Source organism: Schistocerca americana, chromosome 2, assembly GCF_021461395.2.
Source record: "Schistocerca americana isolate TAMUIC-IGC-003095 chromosome 2, iqSchAmer2.1, whole genome shotgun sequence".
NCBI classification, from domain to species: domain Eukaryota; kingdom Metazoa; phylum Arthropoda; class Insecta; order Orthoptera; family Acrididae; genus Schistocerca; species Schistocerca americana.
In genome coordinates this window covers 1,026,342,671-1,026,367,411 of record NC_060120.1, presented here as the reverse complement: position 1 = coordinate 1,026,367,411, position 24,741 = coordinate 1,026,342,671, and positions in this window count along the sequence as shown.

The window sequence follows — 24,741 nt, the reverse complement described above, 5'->3', positions numbered from 1 at the left end:
GCAGTACGTTCCTCCATTTCAACCACCCGGACATTTGCATGTCGATCCAAACCGCGAGCGACGGAGTATTTCAGGCTGCATACCCGGACACACGTGGCGGTCGTAACAGACGGACGTGCCGCTAGCGGAAGGGAAAGGGAAACGCTGGCCCGCAGTGTATATCTAGGCGGCCGTCTCGACGGAGTCTGACTGCAGTCTCTTGTAATTAAGGCGGCGATCGTTAACGGGCGAGCCTAACGAGGGGAAAAAATAACGCCGGCTCCTGCTGCTCGCCTAACATAATTTGCAGCCGTTCGGCCACTCTCATTAACGGCGCCGTCGCAGTCTGGTTTCCCCCGCAGTACTCAATGTGTCACAATTCGCCAGGAAAGATCGCGCGTTCGGCAGTTGCTTAAAACACAGGAAAAACGTGCCCGACGCGCCTGCGTCTGTAGTCTTCTGTCCGGGAACTGGTTTGACGCAGCTCTCTACGCTATACACTGTCCTATGCGGGCCTCTTCGTCTCCGAGTAACCACAGTAACCTACATTCTTCTGAATCTGGTTCCTCTACAAATCCCTTGGTCTCCCTCTCCGATTTTTGCCCCCCCCCCCCCCCCCCCCCCGCACCTCCTTCAAATACTAAACTAGTGATCCCTTGATGTCTCAGAATGTGTCCCATCAACCGATCCCTTCTTTCACGTCAAATTTTGCCATAAATCTCATTTCTCCACGATTCGATTCCGCACCACTTCACTTCATTAACTTTAAATACGAACGTTTTTGGGTTCTACCCTCGGCGTTACTGATGTCGAACGAAACAACATGTTTACTGTCACCAGTCACTGTTTATTTATATCCAAAACGCGTTTCAAAGGTTTACACCTCCCTCATCAAGTGGATTTATCTGTGTTAATGTGATAAGTGTTTGTGTTGTGTTACGACTTTGGGGTAATTTGTGGCAATGTCTAGTAGAGAAACAAAACACTATTGAAATAAACCAACTAAAATAGAATACCTCAAGCGGTCGCAGGCTTCCTTCCCTGTCGTAATATATCACATATAAAGTGTCACACTTTATAAACAAAGATGAGCTGGCCGAAGTGGCCGTGCGGTTAAAGGCGCTGCAGTCTGGAACCGCAAGACCGCTACGGTCGCAGGTTCGAATCCTGCCTCGGGCATGGATGTTTGTGATGTCCTTAGGTTAGTTAGGTTTAACTAGTTCTAAATTCTAGGGGACTAATGACTTCAGCAGTTGAGTCCCATAGTGCTCAGAGCCATTTGAACCATAAACAAAGATGGCCTCTGGAAACTACTACTTGCAAGGAACACTTAGCAAAAATAGGTTCAAATGGCTCTGAGCACTATGGGACTTAACATCTGTCATCAGTCCCGTAGAACTCAGAACTACATAAACCTAACTAACCTAAGGAAATCACACACATCCATGCCCGCGGCAGGATTCGAACCTGCGACCGTAGCGGTCGCGCGGTTCCAGACTGAAGCGCCTAGAACCGCTCGGCCACACTGGCCGGCGCAAAAACAGGGACACTGTTTCAAAAAATATGTACATCAAAGCATTACATATAGTAATGCTGTTTCCAAGATAGGCAAAGTTATACATAAATCACAATTTAGTTCGGGATTTAGAGATGAAAGAAGCGACAGAAGAAAAGCAAAGTTTGAGTTAAGCCAGATGTGTAGGCTATTAACATTACATCTGGTACGTGTTGAAGTAATGTATTGGTCATGCTTTAAAACAATATGCAGATGTATGTGTGTGTGTGTGGGAGGGGGGGGGGGGCAGAAAACTGCTAAAGATTAGTCCGCAGATGGGGTGACTAATGAAGTCGAGAGAGACAACAAGTTTACTGTTACTTGTCACTGTTTATATACATCCGCAACGCGTTTCGAGAGTTTAAACCTGTATCATCAGGTGGATTTACGTGTGTTTACCTGCGACGCTGTCGTATTTTCCATAAATAATTACTTGTGTTACCATCACATTTTCCAAATAAACAATGGAATGACTTCACTCACAAATATACCAACACACCAACAGTTTGCTGTACCACGTGCTAGCTTGAGACTTTATATAAATAACCATGTCAGAGCAAATCACGGACAAACTCCCAAACTATTGCAGACGTTACTTTCTCTTCTGGATAATGACTGGCATAATATTTGCCTTTCCAGCAAGAACAACAAAGTCCTACATGCAGGATGTTTCACAATTCCTGCCACAGGTTTCTAGGGGTTGTAGAGGGGACTCGATGGATAAAGTTTTTGTAAGCCATTTCCGGAAGTCTACCGTTTGGATGTAAAATAAGTTCGAAGACCATGTAATTTTCAAATGTCCTGCTTTACGGTATGCACACAGTGGAGGGTATAAGCTCTGATCTGTGTGCTCTATAGGAGTATGTGGCATGGACAGTGTTTCGAGTACTCGTCGCCAGGTTCTTTTCTATATGTCGAAAGACGTCCTCTTCAATGTTTAGATTGACGCGCGTCCATGAAGCATCGCAGTCAACCCTCCTGGTTGCGAACATAATCAGTTTCTCGCAGTCGCTGTTACAGTCAGACGACAATGGCATGTGACGTCATAATTACAACAGCAACTGACGACGGCGCTCTCTTCTCATTTGTGTGTGTGTGTACCGTGAAGCGGGAGATTTGAATGTGATCCGATCTTCAAAATCATATCCAAGCGGTGCATTTCCGGTATGTGTTACTTTTCAAAACTTTATCTACTACGCCCCATCTCAGCACCTACAGAGTGAGCACAAAGTCCCATTACCCCTTATGTACTACATCGATATTAATCAATTGTTGTTTCTTATTGTTGCAGGCGCTGATATACATCTAAATCATGTCTGATGAGTCCACTTACACCATGGAGGAAGGCATCTTTAAGCTTTTCAACTATCTCGTAACGTGTCAGCAACCTACTCTAGAGAGAGCTTGAACGTAACCCACCAGTCATGTCATGATCCAGGCTGCAATGTCTACAACCCACTTGGTGGGTCCACATTTCTTTTTACAGTGCCGTGAATCACATTGTGTGTCTCACTATGTTCGTGATTGGTTTATTTCATATCTGCAAGATTACGGACTGCTTGGTCATGTATGGTTCCACCACGATGGTGCACCGGCCCATTATATTATAGTCGTCGGAGAATATCTCAGATAAATATTTCCTGATAAATAGAATGGACGTGTATTGTCTACTGCCTGACCTTTGGAGTGGCCACCCCAAAGTCCTGACTTGTCTTCTTGTGACAGTGCATTATGGCGATCCATTAAACAGAAGGTTGCTGCCACGCGTTACGAGACAGGTGACGAACGTAAGGATGCTCTCCGACATGCATTTGCTGCCATCACAGCAGCAATGTTGAGGAGAACTTCACACCGTACCTCGAAGTTGTTCGCTACTGTGAGCTGGCCGGGGTGGCCGAGCGGTACTAGGCGCTACAGTCTGGAACTACGCGTCCACTACGATCGCAGGTTCGAATCCTGCCTCGGGCATGGATGTGTGTGATGTCCTTAGGTTAGTTAGGTTTAAGTAGTTGTAAGTTCTATGGGTCTGATGACCTCAGAAGTTAAGTCCCATAGTGCTCAGAGTCATTTTCTACTGTGATCTCACATTAATACAAAATGGGCATCTTTGAATATGTGGGCACATGAAATGAGGTAACGAGACTATGTGGTCACTCTGTTGAAATCAGTAATATGAACTGCGAAACACTCTGTATGTTCAGAAACGTTGCCACAAAGTTAGCAAAATATATTATCTTGACTAAAGATATGTGTCATTTAGTGGAGGAAGCAATAGCTAATAGCATTGTAACACCCGCTAGCCTGAAACGCATCATTCCCAGTAGCTACAAGTCACAAAACGCTGCGCATGGAGGTATCCAACGAATCCACTGAGAACAAGTAGGCTATAGACAGCTCGTATACGGCATGCTAATTAAAGGCTTAATAGCCACTAATCCATCATTGAAGCCTCTCTTTCGTAATGGGATCTCCAGAACACATAAGATCTCAAACGATGCTGTAGGTGACCCACTGAAGTGGATGTGGCGTAAGTTGGTGACTAAGCACACTGAGATCAGCGCAGCGAGGCAGTGGGCAGACCGGTCGGACTGGATCTGCAGCAAGCGAACTAGCGGGAAATGGTCTCGATTCTGGAGTCCCGTCCTAATAAATCGTAAGTTCAAAGAATAATTCAGTATGTTAGCTTCATCTTGTATGCAGCAGTGTATGGCCTAACACGCACAAAATGCAAACTCAGAGAGACTGCACTGCAAGTTATTTCACTTTCGTGTAGTGGGTTGCTTAATTTCGAAATATCACAACTATGACCATTCACGAAGTGATATTCAGTTTATCATGAAGCTGACGAATGTCGTTACGAGGTGTGAGAGAATCGAACATTTTTAATAACTAGTTTCTTTAAAGTCCTTTGAGAAAGACTGCAGAACAGCCGACAGATGCATGACACACTATGCAACTATGAATCAAGGCACAATGGAATTAAAAGCATTTCCTGTCAATGGGCATTGGTTTATATCAATGGGGCAGGCTGAAAATTTGTGCTTGACTGGGATTTGAACCTGGGTCGCCTGCTGACCAGGCAGATGCGCTAAGTACTACGCCATCAACACACAGTGCTCACCACAACCACATAGACTACCCTATTTTTTTTTATCTCATTTTGTTCGCTTTTGTTCGTTGCATCTGCTCAGGGCGGACGTCGTAAGACATCCGTTTTAGTTCCTTGTTGATCGATTAACTCAGTTTTTTTATTACAGATGGCACGTAACCCTCTGACCAAACACGCTGAGCTACCGTGCCGGCTGCCCTAGGACATCTACCGACAGACTCAAATACTTAACTTATACCACACACTAGTCTCATTACTCATGGCATCTCGTCGATTCCTGTAAGAATTCGAGATCGGTGTCCATGTGGACTGAAGGTATCACTGGTGATCATCGCTTGAATTATACAGGGTGGTCCATTGATAGTGACCGGGCCAAATATCTCACGAAATAAGCGTCAAACGAAAAAACTGCAAATAAAGAAACTCGTCTAGCTTGAAGGGGGAAACCAGATGGCGCTATGGCTGGCTCGTTTCACATGTGGCTGAGCACTTCTTGTTTCCTTAAATAATGCAACTATCGGGCGAACGGTCCGGACACTTGGATGATGTCGTCCAGGATACCGAGTAGCATACACAGCACACGCCCGTTGGGGATTTTGATCACAATAGCCGTACACCAAAGCCATATCTACCTTTTCCGCAATTGGTAAACGGTCCATTTTAACACGGGTAATGTATCACGAAGCAAATACCGTTCGCACTGGCGGAATGTTACGTGATACCACGTACTTATACGTTTGTGACTATTACAGCGCCATCTATCACAAAGCGAAAAAAGTGGTCCAACTAAAACATTCATATTTCTTTATGTACTATACGAATATGTAATAAAAACGGGGGTTCCTGTTTTAAAAAAAACGCAGTTGATATCCGTTTGACCTACGGGAGCGCCATTTAGCGGGGCAACCATAGCGCCATCTGGTTTCCCCCTTCAAGCTAGACTTCTTCCAATCCATATGGGGCATAAAGCAAACCAGTGCTTAACAGTATTGGTTAAAGACAGTCTTGGTTGCAATTTTAGTTTTTTACTTTTCAACGACGCGTTTCGCCTTTTTTAGGCATCTTCAGGTTATCTCTTCTAGATGGACGCGAGAGGCACTCGGTCCTGTGAACGGGAACGTGTTATGCAGATCTTGGTGCCTCTCGCGTCCATCTAGAAAAAATAACCTGAAGATGACTAAATAAGGCGAAACGTGTCGTTGAAAAATAAAAAACTAAAAATGCAACCAAGACTGTTTTTAACCAATATAGACAAGTTTCGTTCTTTGTAGTCTTTTCGTTTGACGCTTATTTCATGAGATATTTGGCCCGGTCACGATCAATGGACCACCCTGTATATGTGGTGTCTGTTCGGCAGCCACTATGAATCGAAATGGCTCTGAGCACTATGCGACTTAACTTCTGAGGTCATCAGTCGCCTAGAACTTAGAACTAATTAAACCTAACTAACCTAAGGACATCACACACATCCATGCCCGAGGCAGGATTCGAACCTGCGATCGGAGCGGTCGCTCGGTTCCAGACTGCAGCGCCTAGAACCGCACGGCCACTCCGGCCGGCCTACTATGAATCAAGACACAAAGGAATTAAAGACATTAGCTGCAGGTGGGCACTGATTTATATCAATGTGGAAAGCTGAAAATTTGCGCCGGAAGGGAAGCCACACACCCCGGAAAGAACAGGCTATATACACACAACCACTATGCCATCCAGACACAGTGGTAACCACAACTACACAGACTACCGTAGCAGGCCTCCTGTCAGACCCAAATTCTAAACTTACAGCACACATATAACTGATGTAGTGCCTCTGCTCATTAGCCTCGTTACTCGCAGCATCTCGCTAAGGAGTTGTCCGCAGCTCGTGGTCGTGCGGTAGCGTTCTCGCTTCCCACGCCCGGGTTCCCGGGTTCGATTTCCGGCGGGGTCAGGGATTTTCTATGCCTCGTGATGACTGGGTGTTGTGTGCTGTCCTTAGGTTAGTTAGGTTTAAGTAGTTCTAAGTTCTAGAGGACTGATGACCATAGATGTTAAGTCCCATAGTGCTCAGAGCCATTTGAACCAATCTCGCTAAGGAGCAGGGGCACTACATCAGTTGTGTGTGCTGTAAGTTGAGAATTTGGGTCTGAGAGGAGGCCTGCTACGGTAGTCTGCGTAGTTATGGTTACCACTGTGTGTAGATGGCATAGTGGTTTGTGCATCAGCCCAGTAAGCAGGAGACCCGCGTTCGAATCCCGGTCCAGCATAAATTTTCAACTTGCCCCATTTACATAAATCAATGCCCAGTGGCAGGTGATGTCTTTAATTCTCTTATGACGACATTCTGTTTTGTCCAACAAATTACACCATCGTTCTGTGCGAGAACCCACCTTTCAGGGTGTGACGTAAGGAGGCAACAGAGCTCCCGATTGGCCAGCACAGGTAGCGTCCCAGAGAAGCCTGCAATGGGAATAGCATCGGCGCCATCACGGAAAACATGCGAAGCTTCCTGCAGGGAAGTGGGCTAGCACTCGACAGAGCCTACCTGGCAAGCCGTCTTGCGGCCCGGCGAGTTAAGCTTACAGCGAGTCTTACTCCGTGTGAGACGGGCTTAAGCCGCTGGCAAATGAAAGCAATCAGCTCTCAGAGCAATTAGGCTCGCCCCACCCGCCCTCGTGTGTGCGTGCGTGCGTGCGCAGACAGGAGCCGTCCATTAACCGGCGTCTCACGTTGCGCTTCCCAGTAAACAACACGAAGCCTCGCTCCCCCAGCACGCGAACCTCGCCCTAGGACCGCGTGTATCTTGATACGCATTATATACAGTCGTTGCACAGGCAACCTGCTCTTAAGGGGAGACATGCGCGAAATCGGCTCAAAAAATCGAAAGTTCTTTTACGGTCATTTCAAATGCTTTGTAGTTTTCTTTGTAAAATGAGCTTTGGTTCATGCAAATCTGACGATAATTTTCCTAGATGTCGTCAATTTTACAATACGTTGTCCGTCAAGTGCGACACCCATTTTCGTGTTACTGTAATATTTCGTGCATATGACCTCGTGGTATGTCCTTGTGATGTTAGCATCTTTAATTTACATTTCAATGGTTTTCCAGACTGTAATCAGGGTGACAACTGAACTTCATTTGACAACAGACGGTGATCACTTTGTTTTGTTTATTTACACACGTGAATTGCTGCTGTGATTCATTTCCGCAAAGGAAATGCCGAGAATAAAGAAGTTTTCACCAAAGACAAGATTCTGAGGAAATCAATACACAAGTAACAAAAGCAGGAAACAAGAAGAATGACTGTCTTCACGTACTTCAAACAAGCAACCCGTAATTGCATCAAGAATGAAGTTGTAAGTAAAACTTGATTCTGTGTTTGACTGTCACATAAACATTCAAAGCAGAGAAAACTGTGGAAATATTATAACTGACTTGAAGATACTGAGTGAATTTATCAGTTGACATACACGATGTAAGGAGAGTGGTGGTATTAAATCTCTGGGTGAGAAGAGAAATATTCGCAAGGATATTGTAAGTCAGCTAGTTTTAGAATCTGCTAAGTGCAAATGTACTGCGGCAACAATGATGACTAACTTTGGTCCAACGAAGTTATATGACAATAATATGCGCCTTGTATATGCACTCAGATCAATAGGTAAAGGAATGCAGGCAGGAAAGATTTTCTGTGAACTTTTAGATGTTCCTGAGACTCCCACGCGATTTTCAGTTTATAATAAAATCATTGGTTCAGCTGTCAGTTAGGTGTGTAACTTGTCAATGAAAGAAGCAGATCAGCAAGCGATAAATGAAAACACCTAAGATAATTCCACACAAGTAACAGCTTGTTTTGATGGTTCTTGGCAGAAACGACGGCACACGTCTCTCAATATCATCGTTTCTGTCACATCTTTCGACACTCGAAAAAATGGATCAAATGGCTCTGAGCACTATGGGACTTAACTTCTGAGGTCATCAGTCCCCAGAACTTAGAACTACTTAAACCTAACTAACCTAAGGACATCACACACATCCATACCCAAGGCAGGATTCGAACCTGCGACCGTATCGGTCGCGCAGTTCCAGACTGTAGCGCCTAGAACCGCTCGGCCACAGCGGCCGGCTAACTCTGGAAAAGTTTTAGATGTAGGCGTGATGAGTAAATTTTGCTTTGTCTGTCAAAATAATCCAGGAGCAAAACACATCTGTGAAAAAAAATTATAGTGTATTTCTTTTGAGGTAGGCCAAAAACAATTATAAATTTTATCAAAAATAAAACGAAACCAAATGTTTGAAAAAATGCCAAACGGTCTCTACACATTCGATGTGCCTGAATTTGCACTAGATTAAAGCAATTGTTACTGAAAATATGCATACCAAGTTTCAAGGTTCTATGTTTAATAGGTTGTTCAGAAACGGTACCTGAATACCTCGGAAATTTGCATTGCCGGCATAGAGAAGATGGCTCGTGCCTGTCTCTCCTTAACGTAGACAAATGAAAATCCGTGCACTTCACTTCAGGAAAAGTAAAACTGTAGCGACTTTTGTCAACGGGATTAATGAGTCACAACTGGTAACGCCCGGTTTACCCCAGGAGCGAAAGAAAGCGAACACAGGCGAACGAAAAAAAATGGTTCAAATGGCTCTGAGCAGTATGGGACTTACCATCTGAGGTCATCAGTCCCCTAGGACTTAGAACTACTTATACCTAACTACCCTAAGGACATCACACACATCCATGCCCGAGGCAGGATTCGAACCTGCGACCGTAGCGGTCGCGCGGTTCCAGACTGAAGCGCCTAGAACCGCTCGGCCACACTGGCCGGCACAGGCGAACGAGCATTCGCAGACAGTTCATCAGTGTTCACCGCTATTCTCTTTTATCCGAGAACAAACGTCTCAACTAGGAAATGGAGGAGAACTAAGGATACTGAACACAGCCTATGAAAGTTGCGTTACTGTTTTTTAGCGTTAATAATCGGCGCACGGGATACAACACTGTAACACAGCCACGAAGCAAAACTTTGATGATCAGGGAGGATGGTTTTGTATGGCGAGCGCACTGTTTTTGAATAACGAGGAGAACACGGCAAGTGTCACATCCAGATTTCCCAGAAACTTCACTCAGTGGAAGAGGAACCAAAACAAGTGGACACGGGTCACGCCTTGTCCATAGATGCTCGACCGTTTCCCAAAAATGACGGTCAAAGTTTTCGAGGTACGTTATTTGTCCTTGAGGGTGCCACGCTGGCTTGTGTTGCGGATTCACTCTTTAGCGTCCCCGTTTCCGAAACCAGATTATCAGTTTTATTTCTGGTTTCTGTTTATATACCAATGTCCGCAGAAGTTTGCTACACGAAAGTTTTCCAGTGTATATGAAATAAAATTGTCCTTATTCGTCTACTAATAGTATATCTGGCGAGTAAATTAAACAAAAAACAATAAATGAATGAAAAATTATTTAAAATTGTTTTCGGTGAAATTCCTTTAGTTTATCTTGATTCGTAATTAAATACAAGCGTCAGTTTCCGGAAATGTGATCCGTTATGCGTATTTTGCATGGAATTATTGCCAACGCGTAAAATTTTCAGCAGTGTCAATGACGTTTCTTTCCGGAGTGAGGTTTATGCGAAGAAATGTCACTGTGGCAAACCTGCCTTTGTGCGCGGTGTTGCGAATTTCTATGTTTCGTATGTTTCTAGGATCGGTATAATCGGAGGGAATGCACAAAATCTTCCTGAAGAATCTAATACGAGATTGAAAAAATATAAGAACGAAAAACAAAAATATGTAGATTTACCAAACACACATGTATTATTTAATAAATGTGTGACACTTATTGTGGAATACATTTGTGATTGACAATCAATATAACTCCCTTCCCAACCCTAACTTGATAAGAAGTATTACTGTAGTAATCTTCTACAGGCATGACTAGATAAATGAAAATAAAATAAAATAAAAACTATTATGGGTTTCGAACACGGGACGCAAAAGTTGGAGGCCGCAACGCTAGCCACAGCGCCACCCGTTTGGCTGAGTTTATCGACCGCTACAAGACATCTAGATTGCGAAGAAAACTTTGAGAGTTGTTTTCTCAGAAACGGTAGAGTATCTACGGATTAGCCGAAACGCGTGTTCCTTTATTCTGCCTCGTCTTTCACTGGGCGAAGTTTCTTGGAAATGGGCTTATGGTACCTGCCGAGTTCTCCTCGTAAGCAAGCAAAATGGCGTAGGAAAAGTAGAATTTAAGTGCCTGCACTGCACTAACACTGAATTGCAGCTCCAGTTTTCATTTCAGAACTTTGCAAATATGTCGGCTGGAGTTTTTCTTTGGCTTCTCATTACAACTGAAGAGAAAATTTAAAGGAAGAACACTAACTACCGACATCCAACATAACCCCAAAAAAGGCTAGTATTAACAACTAGGGACATTTACTTTACTGTAGTGGCTGTTTCGCATTACGTATCTGCTTTATCTCAGGCACTTTTCGAAGCACACCAAGGATTTCATTGAAGTATGAACACTGAAGATAACGCCAGTAAAACATCATAAACGGAATGTGAAATATACGTACAACTTGTCACATAAGCTATCGATAAAATCTGCTACAAGGGACGACAAAAATATGGAAATACCAGAGGCCAAACACATTACCGTGCCTAATACCGTTGGCATTCAAAATAGCTTCCTGTCATCTCGGAAAGGATAAACACAGGACCTGTATGATGTTCATGGGAATCTTATAATTGTACTGCAAAATAGTGGTAAGTGCAGGTAACGATCATTGAGATGGGCACCGATCGAGCAGCCTTTTCTACAAAGTACATCACAAAGAATAATGTTGAGGTCTCGGGACTGGGGAGGCGAGGGGATATGCGGCAATTCAGCCTCGTGCTCACAAAACCAGTCCTGGACGATGGTAGCTGTGTGAACAGGTGCCGGGTCGTTTTGAAACACATAATCACCACTGGGGAACAAACATATCATCATGGGATGGACCTGATCGCCCAACATGATCACACAATCCTCAGCAGTAACGCCACCTTGCAGAGTAACCATGGAGTCCATCGGGTACGATACGATCACCGGACCTCCGCCATGTCTCACTCTTGGGACGCAAACTTGGCCAGAAATTGGAAACAGTGTGACACCTGACTCATCTGACCAAATTACTTTCTGCCAAAGTTCCATTGTCCAGGTTTTACAGATTCGGCACGAGGTTTCTCTGTTACGGGAGTTTGCAGTGTTGGAATTCCAGCTTCCTTTGCAAATCCCTGCTTCTGCGGCTCCCTTCGCGTTCTTTTGGAGCTGAAAGGGTTCACGAATGGGACGTTCAGTTCTGCAGAGACTTCTGCATATCATTTCTCGCTACATTCTCTTCGATGACCGTCTGCCACTATCACTCAAGAGAGACTTTCTTCCGCCTTATGATTTTGCGGAAGGTGTTTCGCCGCTTTCCCAGTATGCGGCATTGCACAGAGGCCGCTCATGGCAAAGTACAGCAGCGCAACCTGCAAGTTTGACTAACGTATGATTTCTGCTCATACATCCTTATCTCGCGATGTTTGCGTCTCAAGAGTGAAACATGGCAGATATTCGGTGAAGATTTCGGCCGTCATATCGTTGTATTCCATGCTCCCCATGGATACTCCGAAAGGTCGCAAACTATATACAAACCCTGTATATACACACATAAAAAAAAAAAAAAAAATTTGCATCACCTCTGATCTAGAACTCATGATTCAAATGGCTCTGAGCACTATGGGACTTAACATCTGAGGTTATCAGTCCCCTAGAACTTAGAACTACTTATACCTAACTAACTTAAGGACATCACATACATCCATGCCCGAGGCAGGATTCGAAACTGCGACCGTAGCGGTCGCGCGGTTCCAGACTGAAGCGCCTAGAACAGCTCGGCCATACCGGCCGGCCCAGAGCTCCGGAAGATAGACTTTGACTGTGGATATTGTATCACAGACACAGTCCCTCTGACTGTTCAGAGTGTCACTAAACCCGCCTAAAGGTGTAAACAACCACGCATGAGTAACGCCTATCAGACGGAGGGGATCCGACAGCCGATCAGTTCCAGTCATTCCACCAGGAAGCAGGTACACGGCTCGTGTTGTCTGTAGTTCAGCCATGCTGAGACGGTCGATACTGCAGTTCAATCGCGTTCGCATTGTTATTTTGTGTCAGGAACGGCTCTCAGCAAGGGAAGTGTCCAGGCATCTCGGAATGAAGCAAAGCGATGTTGTTCGGACATGGAGCAGACACAGAGAGAAAGGAACTATCAGGCCGCCCAAGGGCTACTACTGCAGTGGATGACCGCTACCGACGGATTATGGCTCGGAGGAACCCTGACAGCAACACCACCACGATGAATAACGCTTTTCGTGCAGCCACAGGACGTCGCGTTACGACTCAAACCGTGCGTAATAGGCTGCATGATGAGCAACTTCACTCCCGACGTCCATGGCGAAGTACATCTTTGCAACCACGACACCATGCAGCGCTATACTGAAGGGCACAACAATATGCCGAATGGACCGCTCAGGACTGGCATCAAATTCTCTTCACCGATGAGTGTCGCATATGCCTTCAACCAGACAATCGTCGGGAAGTGTTTGGAGACAACCCTGTCAGGCTAAACGCCTTACAGACATTGTCCAGCGAGTGCAGCAAGGTGGAGGTTCCCTGCTGTTTTGGGGTGGCATTATGTGGGACCGACGTACGCCGCTGGTGGTCATGGAAGGCGCCCTAACGCCTTCACGATACGTCAGCGTCATCCTCCGACCGGTAGTGCAACCATATCGTCAGCATATTGGCGAGACATTCGTCTTCATGGACGACAATTCGCGCCCCCATCGTCCACATTTTGTGAATGACTTCCTTCAGGATAACGACATCACTCGACTATAGTGGTCAGCATGTTCTTCAGACATGAACCCTATCGAACAAGCCTGAGATAGATTGGAAAGGGTTGTTTACGGACGACGTGACCCAACAACCACTTGAGGGACCTACACCGAATCGCCGTTAACAAGAGGACGTGCTACCGGGTATTAGACGTACCGGTGTGTACAGCAATCTGGACCTCCGAAGGTCTTGCTGTATTGTGGTACAACATGCAATGTGTGGTTTCCATGAGCAATAAAAAGGGCGGAAATGATGTATATGTTGATCTCTATACCAATTTTCTGTACGGGTTCCGGAACTCTCGGAACCGAAGTAATGTAAAAATGGCTCTAAGCACTATGCGACTTAAATTCTGAGGTCATCAGTCGCCTAGAACTTAGAACTAATTAAACCTAACTAACCTAAGGACATCACACACATCCATGCCCGAGGCAGGATGCGAACCTGCGACCGTAGCGGTCGCTCGGCTCCAGGCTGTAGCGCCCAGAACCGCACGGCCACTCCGGCCGGCAAGTAATGCAAAACTTGTGTTTGATGTATGTAGTTTGTTAGAGAGAAGACAGCGTTATTTTGGGTAAACCATTCTTATCAATCATAAAAAATCTGTAACATAACTGAGATCGCCGCGCGGAGTGGCCGCGCGGTTTGTGACGTCGTGTCACGGACTGCGCGGCCCCTCCCGCCGGAGGTTCGAGTCCTCCCTCGGGCATGGGTGTGTGTGTTGTTCTTAGCATTAGTTAGATTAAGTTAGTTTAAGCAGTGTGTAAGTCTAGGGACCGATTACCTAAGCAGTTTGGTCCCTTAGGAATACACACACACACACACACACACACACACACACACACACACACACACAACTGTGATCCATCAGACATGTAAGTACAGCTACCATGAACGTAACAAATGAAAATGATCATGTGTTTCGCATATTCTTAATTTTAATCAACATAGCAGATACATATTCGCACTTGCTAACTTTCAAGGAAATTTGTTGCGCTTTTCCCATGAATAAAAGTAAGTACAAAGCTTATTCTCTCAACACTTGGGTGATAGAAGTCATGGGATAGCGATATGCACACATACAAATGACGACAGTATCGCGCACGCAAGGTACAAAAGGGCAGTGCACTGTTGAAGCTGTCGTTTTTATGTGAAAAGGTTTCCGACGTGATTATGGCCGCACGACGCAAATTAACGGACTTTGAACGTGGAATGATAATTTGAGAAATCATTAGGGAATTAAATATTCCTCGTTCCATAGTGTCAAATGTGTGCCGAGAATACCAAATTTCAGGTATTACCTTTCACCTGCACCATGGACAATGCAGTGGCGAAAAGGCTTCACTTTACGACCGAGGGCAACGGCGTTTGCGTAGAGTTGTCAGCGCTAACAGACTGTCAACACTGCATGATATAATCGCAGATATCGATGTGGGACGAACGACAAATGTATCCGTTAGCACAGTGCGGCGGAATGTTGCGTTAACGGACTACGGCAGCAGGCGACCGACCCGAGTACCTTTGCTAACAGCAGGAAATCGTCCGATATCGTGACCGCACCAGTTAGACGCTAGACAACCGGGAAACCGCGGCCGGACCAGATGAGTCCCGATTCCAGTTGGTAAGACCTAATGTTAGGAATCGAAAGTGGTGCAGACACAACTAAGCCTCGGACTCAAGTTGTCCACAAGTCACTGTGCAAGCTAGTTTGGCTCCATACTGGTGTGCGCTGTGTTTACACGGAATGGACTGGGTCCTCTGGTCCTACAGAACCGACCATTGACTGGAAAAGGTTCGACTACTTGTAGACAATTTTCAGTCATTCAAGGACTTCATGTTCCGAAACTTGTCACTGGGTCACAATTATCCGCGACTGGTAAGATCGTTCTAGGCAATTCGAGCGAATGATTTGGCCACGCGCATCGCCCGACATGAATCCCACCCAGCATTTAAGGGACATAATCGGGACGTCAGTTCGTGTACGAAACATTGCACCGGAAACACTTTTGCAATTGTGGGCGGTTTAGAGGCAGCATGGCTCACTATTTCTGCAGGGGACTTCCAACGGCTTGTTGAATCCATTTCATGTCGAGTTGCTGCACTACACCGGGAAAAATGAGGTCCGATTCGATACTAGAAAGTATGCAATGACTTTTTCTCATCTTACAAGAGAACCTCCCAATCGCACCCCCCTCAGACTTAGTTATAAGTTGGCACAGAGGATAGGCCTTGAAAAACGGAACACAGATCAATCGAGAAAACTGGAAGAAGTTGTGTGGAACTATGAAAAAATAAGCAAAATATACAAACTCAGTAGTCCATGCGCGAGACAGGTAACATCAAGGATAATCTGAGCATATGTGCGCCGTGGTCTCGTGGTTAGCGTGAGCAGCTGCGGAACGAGAGGTCCTTGGTTCAAGTCTTCCCTCGAGTTATAAGTTTACTTTCTTTATTTTCGAAAAGTTATGATCTGTCCGTTCGTTCATTGACGTCTCTGTTCACTGTAATAAATTTAGTGTCTGTGTTTTGCGACCGCACCGCAAAACCGTGCGATTAGTCGACGAAAGGACGTGCGTCTTCAATGAGAACCGAAACATTTGATCGCAAGCTCATAGGTCAAGCGATTCCTCCAGAGGAAAACACATCTGATATATTCTATACGACACTGGTGACGGCATGTGCGTCACATGACAGGAATATGTTGTCGACCCACCTAACTTGTACACTTGGCGAATGGGTAAAAAGATTCTTCTACCTTTCCCGATTTAGGTTTTCTTGTGGATGTGATAATCACTCCCAAAAAAGGGATGAAAACATAAGACTTTGTGACATAAACCGAAAACAAAAAATTAAAATTTCTACTCGAGGGAAGACTTGAACCAAGGATCCGTCGTTCCGCAGATGCTCACGCTAACCACATGACCACGGCGCTCCTGAGCTCATCTTCTCCTTGATGTTGCTTATCTTGCCCATTGACTAATCAGTTCATATATTTTGCTTATTTTTTCATAGTTCCACACAACGTCTTCCTGTTTTCTCGATTGATCTGTGTTCAGTTTTTCAAGGTCTATCCACTGTGCCAACTTAGAATTAAATCTGAGGGGGGTGCGATGGGGAGGTTCCCTTTTTAGTATACTTTCCGCTGATACAAGCATTTAATGAGTTTATTGTCTTCTCCTTTGGCATTTGGCAAAAAATGGTTCAAATGGCTCTGAGCACTATGGGACTTAACATCTATGGTCATCAGTCCCCTAGAACTTAGAACTACTTAAACCTAACTAACCTAAGGACAGCACACAACACCCAGCCATCACGAGGCAGAGAAAATCCCTGACCCCGCCGGGAATCGAACCCGGGAACCCGGGCGTGGGGAGCGAGAACGCTACCGCACGACCACGAGAGGCGGGCTGGCATTTGGCCTGTGAATTTATTGGGTTCCAGAAGCCGCTATGATATCTATATCCCTCTGCCAGCAACATTACATTCTCTTCAAACCACTCCATCGCTCGAGGTACTCATGGCAACAACAATAGTAGAAAAGATAAGAGACGGCAGCTTTCTGAACTACTAGCGCCGCGGCCGAAATGGCGTGAACTTCTTCTAATAGTCCGTTAAAAGACGGTTAATCAGCGGAACTCTAGCGGATGCGAGTCGAACACGAACGAATGCAGTCTGCTCGCGCTCGCCTACCATTAACACCAAAGAGAATTATCGTTCGCTGATGCTTGTGTTCACACGGTGTAAAACAGATTTAATATATCCGTTCCCGGCCACGGCCATCGGCTAGGGCGGTCCACACGACTGTTTGGCAAGTCTCCTTTCTATGTTGATTGCATTTCCCTGGTATTCTGCCACCGAACCGAAATCTGCCACTTGCTTTACCTATGTACGAGCTTCCAATGCATATCCCCGGAAACTGTTACACTCATGTATTTGTAAGAGTTGACCGATTCCAATCGTGACTTAGTGATTATGTAGTGATACGTTTTCTTGTTTTGTGACTTAAAGCAAGTTTCCTACCTTTGCACCACTTTAAAATAGAGACCCATTTAGTCTTCGTGGATTTCCAAAAGGCCTCTGAAGTGGTACTAGAGGTGGACAAATATGAAGAATAGCGGCATGTCAACTATTTACACCAAAGCAGTTCAGTAGTTCTAAAGGGACCGTCCGAGTGCCGCAAGAGTAGGAAATTCAGAGTTTCCTGTTACAGAAGGGATACGCCAAAGGTGTACTATACCACCGATGCTATTTAAAATCTGTGTGGAGGACGCACGTAAAGCCTGAAGGAGCAGATGTGGAGGCATGGGCGTCCCTGTAGAGGATCAAATCTAGTACACACTTCTTGTTGTGGGTTGGCAGGAGAGCCAACACCGGTTTACTAGAGCAAGCCGAAAGGCACGCGTTTTAGCTCACGCAGGCTGGCGTGAGGTCTGGAACAGGACGAGGAAATTAGACTTTAGAAAAACGGACGTAGCTGGTGGAATACTTACCTTTAATCCATTAATGATGAGCGTCGCTCTTGACTGTACATGATTCAGTATCAATAGTAACTGGTAATGGCGCCTTGCTAGGTCGTAGCAAATGCCGTAGACGAAGGCTATGCTAAGTATCGTCTCGGCAAATGAGAGCGTATTTTGTCAGTGAACCATCGCTAGCAAAGTCGGCTGTACAACTGGGGCGAGTGCTAGGAAGTCTCTCTAGACCTGCCGTGTGGCGGCGCTCGGTCTGCAATCACTGATAGTGGCGACACGCGGGTCCGACGTATACTAACGGACCGCGGCCGATTTAAAAGCTACCACCTAGCAATTGTCGTGTCTGGCGGTGACACCACACTTCTCTTCGCTGATAATGAGGTCTTCGTAGCAGGAGGCCAGGATGATCCTGGGTACATGTTTCGGAAGTTAAAAAGAGGAATATGAAATATGGGGCCTTACAATTAGGTTGACAAAAACCGAACATGTGAAGGTTGGCAACAATAACATAGAGGATCTGGAGCTTGCAGCCAGCAAGACCAGGAGATGTAAATCTTTTATACTTGTGTGTTGTTATGGCTTCAAATGGGAAAAGCGAAGGTGAAATAAATAATAAAACAGGACAAGGCACAAGGGCTATACGAGAGCTGAACGCGGTCCTTTGGAGTAAAAAGTAACAAAAAGGACCGAATGGGTGATGAATCGAGCAGCTGTTAAAAACAACGCTACGTACGGGGCAGAAATGTGGGCAATAACAAGCATCAGCGAAACAAGTTGCTCGCAACTTTTCAAACCAAGATGTGGCGTCCCCGAGGTGGGCCGTGTGCCAGACACCAACATCATAGAGGCTATGGGTGTCGATAAACCAATAACAGACACCACCAGGATGAAACGTCTAAAATGGTATGGACACTTATAACGGGTGGACGTCAGCCGACTGCCAAAGGAAAGCAGTGCGTCCCAAGGGGAAGAAGAAAGCACGGACCAACTAGTCGGAGTTGGAGTCGAGACGTCCAGAACGCGGTGGATGCCACAGGACTACAAGAAGGAGACTGGCATGGTCGGAAGAAGTGGAATATGGGAAACGAGAGAACACTCACAAGATGATGATGAAATCTTATCAACAAAAAAAAATTCGGCTGAACATTTGTGCACACACATGGCTCTGAGCACTATGGGACTTAACATCTGATGTCATCAGTCCCCTAGAACTTAGAACTAGTTAAACCTAACTAACCTAAGGACATCACACAACACCCAGTCATCACGAACATTTGTGCAGATTTTATCAGACCGTACTACGAAAAGTCTCATATGGTCTGCACGGTCCTTAATATACAACATCAACAGCAAGGGTCCTAACAACGGGAGCACATTCTCTCTCTCTCTCTCTCTCTCTCTCTCTCTTTAATTGCGCAGTGTCTGCAAGTTACACGATACGACGGAAGATAATTTCCAGCCGCTGAACGGTTCCGCGGAAACTTGCAACTCGATGTGTGCACTGCTTGCTGCCGCTAGAATCTCTGCCGCCTCCAGAATTGCCCCCGCCGCCTGCAGACAGCCCCGCCAAGTGTTCCGTCTCCGCTGAGTTTGGCGCCGGAACTCTCTCCCAGCCATTTCGATTAGCAGCACCACTTGGCACAGCCGGTCGTCGAGTTGTGGTTCGCAAAGTAAGCGCGCCGGCCTCTGAAGACGAGGACGGCCAAGTTGAACGTCATGAGCCGAGGAGATGCCACCACAGCTGCCGGGAGGCGCTTCTCCTGCTACTGTACGCGCGATCCGCACAAAATGCCTTTCCTACTGTTTTAAATAGACAGCTGAGGCTTCCGCAGCTTCAACCAACTGTGACCTCGTACGGTACATAAAATCTCTCCCTAGAGTCCAAACAAAGAATTTGTATCAGCATACGGAATTGGAAGGAAAAAAAAAAAAAAGAGGACAAGACCGATAATGATCAACAAGGGAGTGTGACACAGCCGTATTCTTTCACCTCTTCTAATCAACACAAACTGAGAACACCAGTGTTGCTCGGGTATTTATTTATAGACTTTGTACGCGTGGAATTTATTTTTGACTCAAGTTTCTTTGTACAAAACTTTTGAAGTAGTATGATTTGTTTGCTTCACTGAAACGGGAGACAGTCACGTGTAGAGCTGGCCATGCGAAAATCAGCTGGCACTAACGTCCACGCCCCCAACACGTAGCGTCTGGCCTTACGCTTTGTTTACGGTCGTCGCATGAAAGAAGTTCACCGGGACTTGTACACGTTTAAAGCGCAATGGCATGGTTAGGAATTAGCCAGTTTCAGGGCATAAAAACTCGCTCGCCCGTATCAGTCCTCTTTAGAATCTCCTGTGATATTACGTTGGAGACAGGTAGCTTTAAGCCTCTATGATTGAAGGGTTCTGACAAGGGAACCTCCCCATCGCACCCCCCTCAGATTTAGTTATAAGTTGGCAAATTCGATAGGCCTTGAAAAACTAAACACAGATCAATCGAGAAAACAGGAAGAAGTTGTGTGGAACTATGAAAAAATAAGCAAAATATACAAACTAAGTAGTCCATGTGCAAGATAGGCAATATCAAGGATAATGTCAATTAAGGAGCGCCGTGGTCTCGTGGTTAGCGTGAGCAGCTGCAGAATGAGAGGTCCTAGGTTCAAGTCTTCCCTCGGGTGAAAAATTTACGTTCTTTATTTTCGCAAAGTTATGATCTGTCCGTTCGTTCATTGACGTCTCTGTTCACTGTAATAAGTTTACTGTCTGTGTTTTGCGACCGCACCGCAAAACCGTGCGATTAGTAGACGAAAGGACGTGCCTCTCCAATGGGAACCGAAAACATTTGATCGCAAGATAATAGGTCAACCGATTCCTCCACAGGAAAACACGTCTGATATATTCTATACGACACTTGTGAAGGCATGTCGACTCACCTAACTTGTACACTTGGCGAATGGGTAAAAAGATTCTTCTACCTTGCCCGATTTAGCTTTTCTTGTGGATGTGATAATCACTCGCAAAAAAGTGATGAAAACATAAGCGTTTGTCACATAAACTGAAAATTAAACTTTTCACCCGAGGGAAGGATTGACCCAAGGACCTCTCGTTCCGCAGCTCCTCACGCTAACCACGGGACCAGGCCACCCGTGAGCTTTGCTTCCTTGTTGTTGCCTATTTTGCGCATAAACTACACAGTTTTTATATTTTGCTTATTTTTTCATACTTCCACACAACTTCTTCCTGTTTTCTCGATTGATCTGTGTTCAGTTTTTCAAGGCCTATCCACTGTGCCAACTTATAACTAAATCTGAGGGGGGTGCAATGGGGAGGTTCCCTTGTGAGGAGCGAGATAATTGCATGATGCTCTCCGTCAGAGGTACATCGCACTTCACTTCCGGAATGAGTTTCCGAAGAGCGACTTAAAGCCTGATGTTTCGAACCACGGCAAGTCTCGATTCACCACCTTCATTGGGTTCTTGAGACCGCAGAGTCCTCAGTCTTTTATCCGTTCTGGTACGTTGAGACAACCGTTTTGTAGGCATATTTGTCAGTAAACAATACAAAATCACATGTAATGTGTAGGCACCCAAATCACAAAGCAAACATAATAAATTCGTTTTTCTTAGCATATAACATAATTAATACCTACTGAAAGAAGCAAAGCAGTATCGTCAAGTTTTTAATACAGAAAGCGAAATCAGTTGATCCGTATATTCTAGCCAAGTAAATTCAAAGTTAATTTGTGTTCCTTAAGATAAGAATGCGGCAGTTCTGTCCGCTGGTAGGTGACTGCTTCACAAGGAAAGCTTAAGTACACAGGGTGTCCCATGAGGAAAATTTACTATTCAGAAATGTAACAGGAACAATCATTCGAACCAATAAACTCTAGTACACGTGAGCTCTAAAATGAATATCTTAAGAGCTATGAGCACTTGTTCAGTAGGAGAGATGAGCTTCACAGGAGCGAAGATGAAAAAGTACTCATAGCTCTTACGCTAACCATTTCAGAGCCCATGTGTACTAGAGTTTACTGGTTCGAATGATCGTTCCTGCCATATTGCAGAATATCGACCATTCAACCTGGGACACCCTGTATATTTTACTATCACTACGCGGGACACGTCGTCTACCTAGAGATGCGAGGGCTGTTCTCAAAGTATGGTGCGATCGGTCGCGAAAAGGAAACCACTGTGAAAATCAAAGATGTTTTGTTCGCAACATTTAGCAACACCTTCCAGCTACTTTTCCACGTTGTTCCCACCCTGACTCAGACATTTAGCGTAGCGTTGTACCACCTTTCGAATACTTTCGTCATACGAGGGAGCCGCCACTGCTTTCGGCCAATTCTCTACACTGGTTTACGGTTCGTTGTCGGTGTCAAAAAGTTCATGCCCAGCGGTTCATGTTGAGCAGATATGTCAGGGGGAGCAGCCAGTTACGGGGTGTATTGTAAGTAATCAAACACTTCCCATCGAAAACGCCGTATGAGCATCTTCATTGCTCCTGCTGAGCGCGGCCGAGAATAGTCACGAAGGAGGAAACCCGTGACAGTAACATCATGTAGGCAAAACGAAATCACGCGAAAACTCTCACCAAGCCCTCATACTTGTGGGAGGCATTATATTGTAACAAGGGAACCTCCCCATCGCACCCCCCTCAGATTTAGTTATAAGTTGGCACAGTGGATAGGCCTTGAAAAACTGAACACAGATCAATCAAGAAAACAGGAAGAAGTTGTGTGGAACTACGAAAAAAATAAGCAAAATATACAAACTGAGTAGTCTATGTGCAACATATGCAACATCAAGGACAGTGTGAGATCAGGAGCGCCGTGGTCCCGTGGTTAGCGTGAGCAGCAGTGGAACGAGAGATCCTTGGTTCAAGTCCTCCTTCGAATGAAAAATTTAATTTTTTTATTTTCGCAGTTATGATCTGTCCGTTCGTTCACTGACGTCTTTGTTCACTGTAATAAGTTTAGTGTCTGTATATTGCGACCGCACCGCAAAACCGTGCGATTAGTAGACGAAAGGACGTGCCTCTCCAATGGGAACCGAAAACATTTGATCGCAAGGTCATAGGTCAACCGATTCCTCCACAGGAAAACACGTCTGATATATTCTATACGACACTGGTGACGGCATGTGCGTCACATGACAGGAATATGTTGTCGACCCACCTAACTTGTACACTTGGCGAATAGGTAAAAAGATTCTTCTACCTTGCCCGATTTAGGTTTTCTTGTGGATGTGATAATCACTCCCAAAAAAGTGATGAAAACATAAGAGTTTGTCACATAAACTGCAACAAATGACTGCAACAGTCGCACAGTTCTCCCTGTGCTCTGTCAAAACATATGTTTTTAACGTTTTCAAATTTTTCCGTGTGTAGACCGTCAAATCCTGCATATGTCCAAGCAAATCTGAACATGTCCTGGAATTTTGGAGAACGAAGTTGATTGTGTGTGTGTGTCCGAACTTTGATAATTGTCTGAAAATAAAAAATTAAAATTTTGACTCGGGAGAAGAGTCGAACCAAGGACCTCTGGTTCTACAGCTGCTCACGCTAACCACAGGACCACAGCGCTACTAAGGTAGTACTATCCTTAATGTTACATATCATGAGCATGGACTACTCAGTTTGTATATTTTGTTTATTTTTTTCATAGTTCCACACAACTTCTTCCTGTTTTCTCGATTGATCTGTGTTCAGTTTTTCAAGGCCTATCCACTGTGCCAACTTATAACTAAATCTGAGAGGGTGCGATGTGGAGGTTCCCTTGTAAGCATATTAACGTGCTAAGTGTGCGTTCTGAATTGAAAAGAGGGACGTGGCGGGGTCGACGTGCATGTCGGACACACTCCCCAACACATCTGTGCAAAGCTCACAGTGGTTTGCACTTCGCACCCAATCGGACCTTGCTTTCCGTATACAGTTCGTACCTAGCATTTCCCGTGGTAAACCGGGGCCACTAGTATTACGTAAAAATAAGATTTTTTACTATTTTGTCTAAAACTGACATAGTGAGACCGTGGCTGTGTACAATTGATTTAAGTTAATTCTTACAAAGAAGAAGACGGCAACCAGCCACTATTAATACTGCTCTTTATTTAGGTAAACAGCGCCGTAACCGGTTTCGAACTGGCAAGTTCATCACCAGACGGCTGTTCACATGATTTGCAAGATACACTTTACATAACCGGCAGTTTTCGGTTTTTATTCTTCCACTCTGGTAAAATATTCTTGGTGTGTTGGTGCCGTCGAAAATTCCGCGCGATTTTGTTGCGAAGTTGCAGGACTGTATTTTTTAAATTTGGAATGTAATATAATATATAGTGATATAATATAATACAATCCTGCGACTTCGCAACAAAATCGCGCGGAATTTTCGACGTCACCAGCACACCAAGAATATTTCGCCACAGTGTAAGAATAAAAATCGAAAACTGCCGATGATGTAAAGTGTATCTTGCAAATCATGTGAACAGTCGTCTGATAATGAACTTGCCAGTTCGAAACCGGTTACGGCGATGTTTACCTAAATAAATAGCAGTTGTAGTAGTGGCTGGTTGCTGTCTTCTTTTTTGTAACAATTAACCTACATTAAGATTTTTTACTCCTTCTTCGCCGCGCGGGATTAGCCGAGCGGTCTGGGGCGCTGCAGTCGTTGACTGTGCGGCTGGTCCCGGCGGAGGCTCAAGTCCTCCCTCGGGCATGGGTGTGTGGT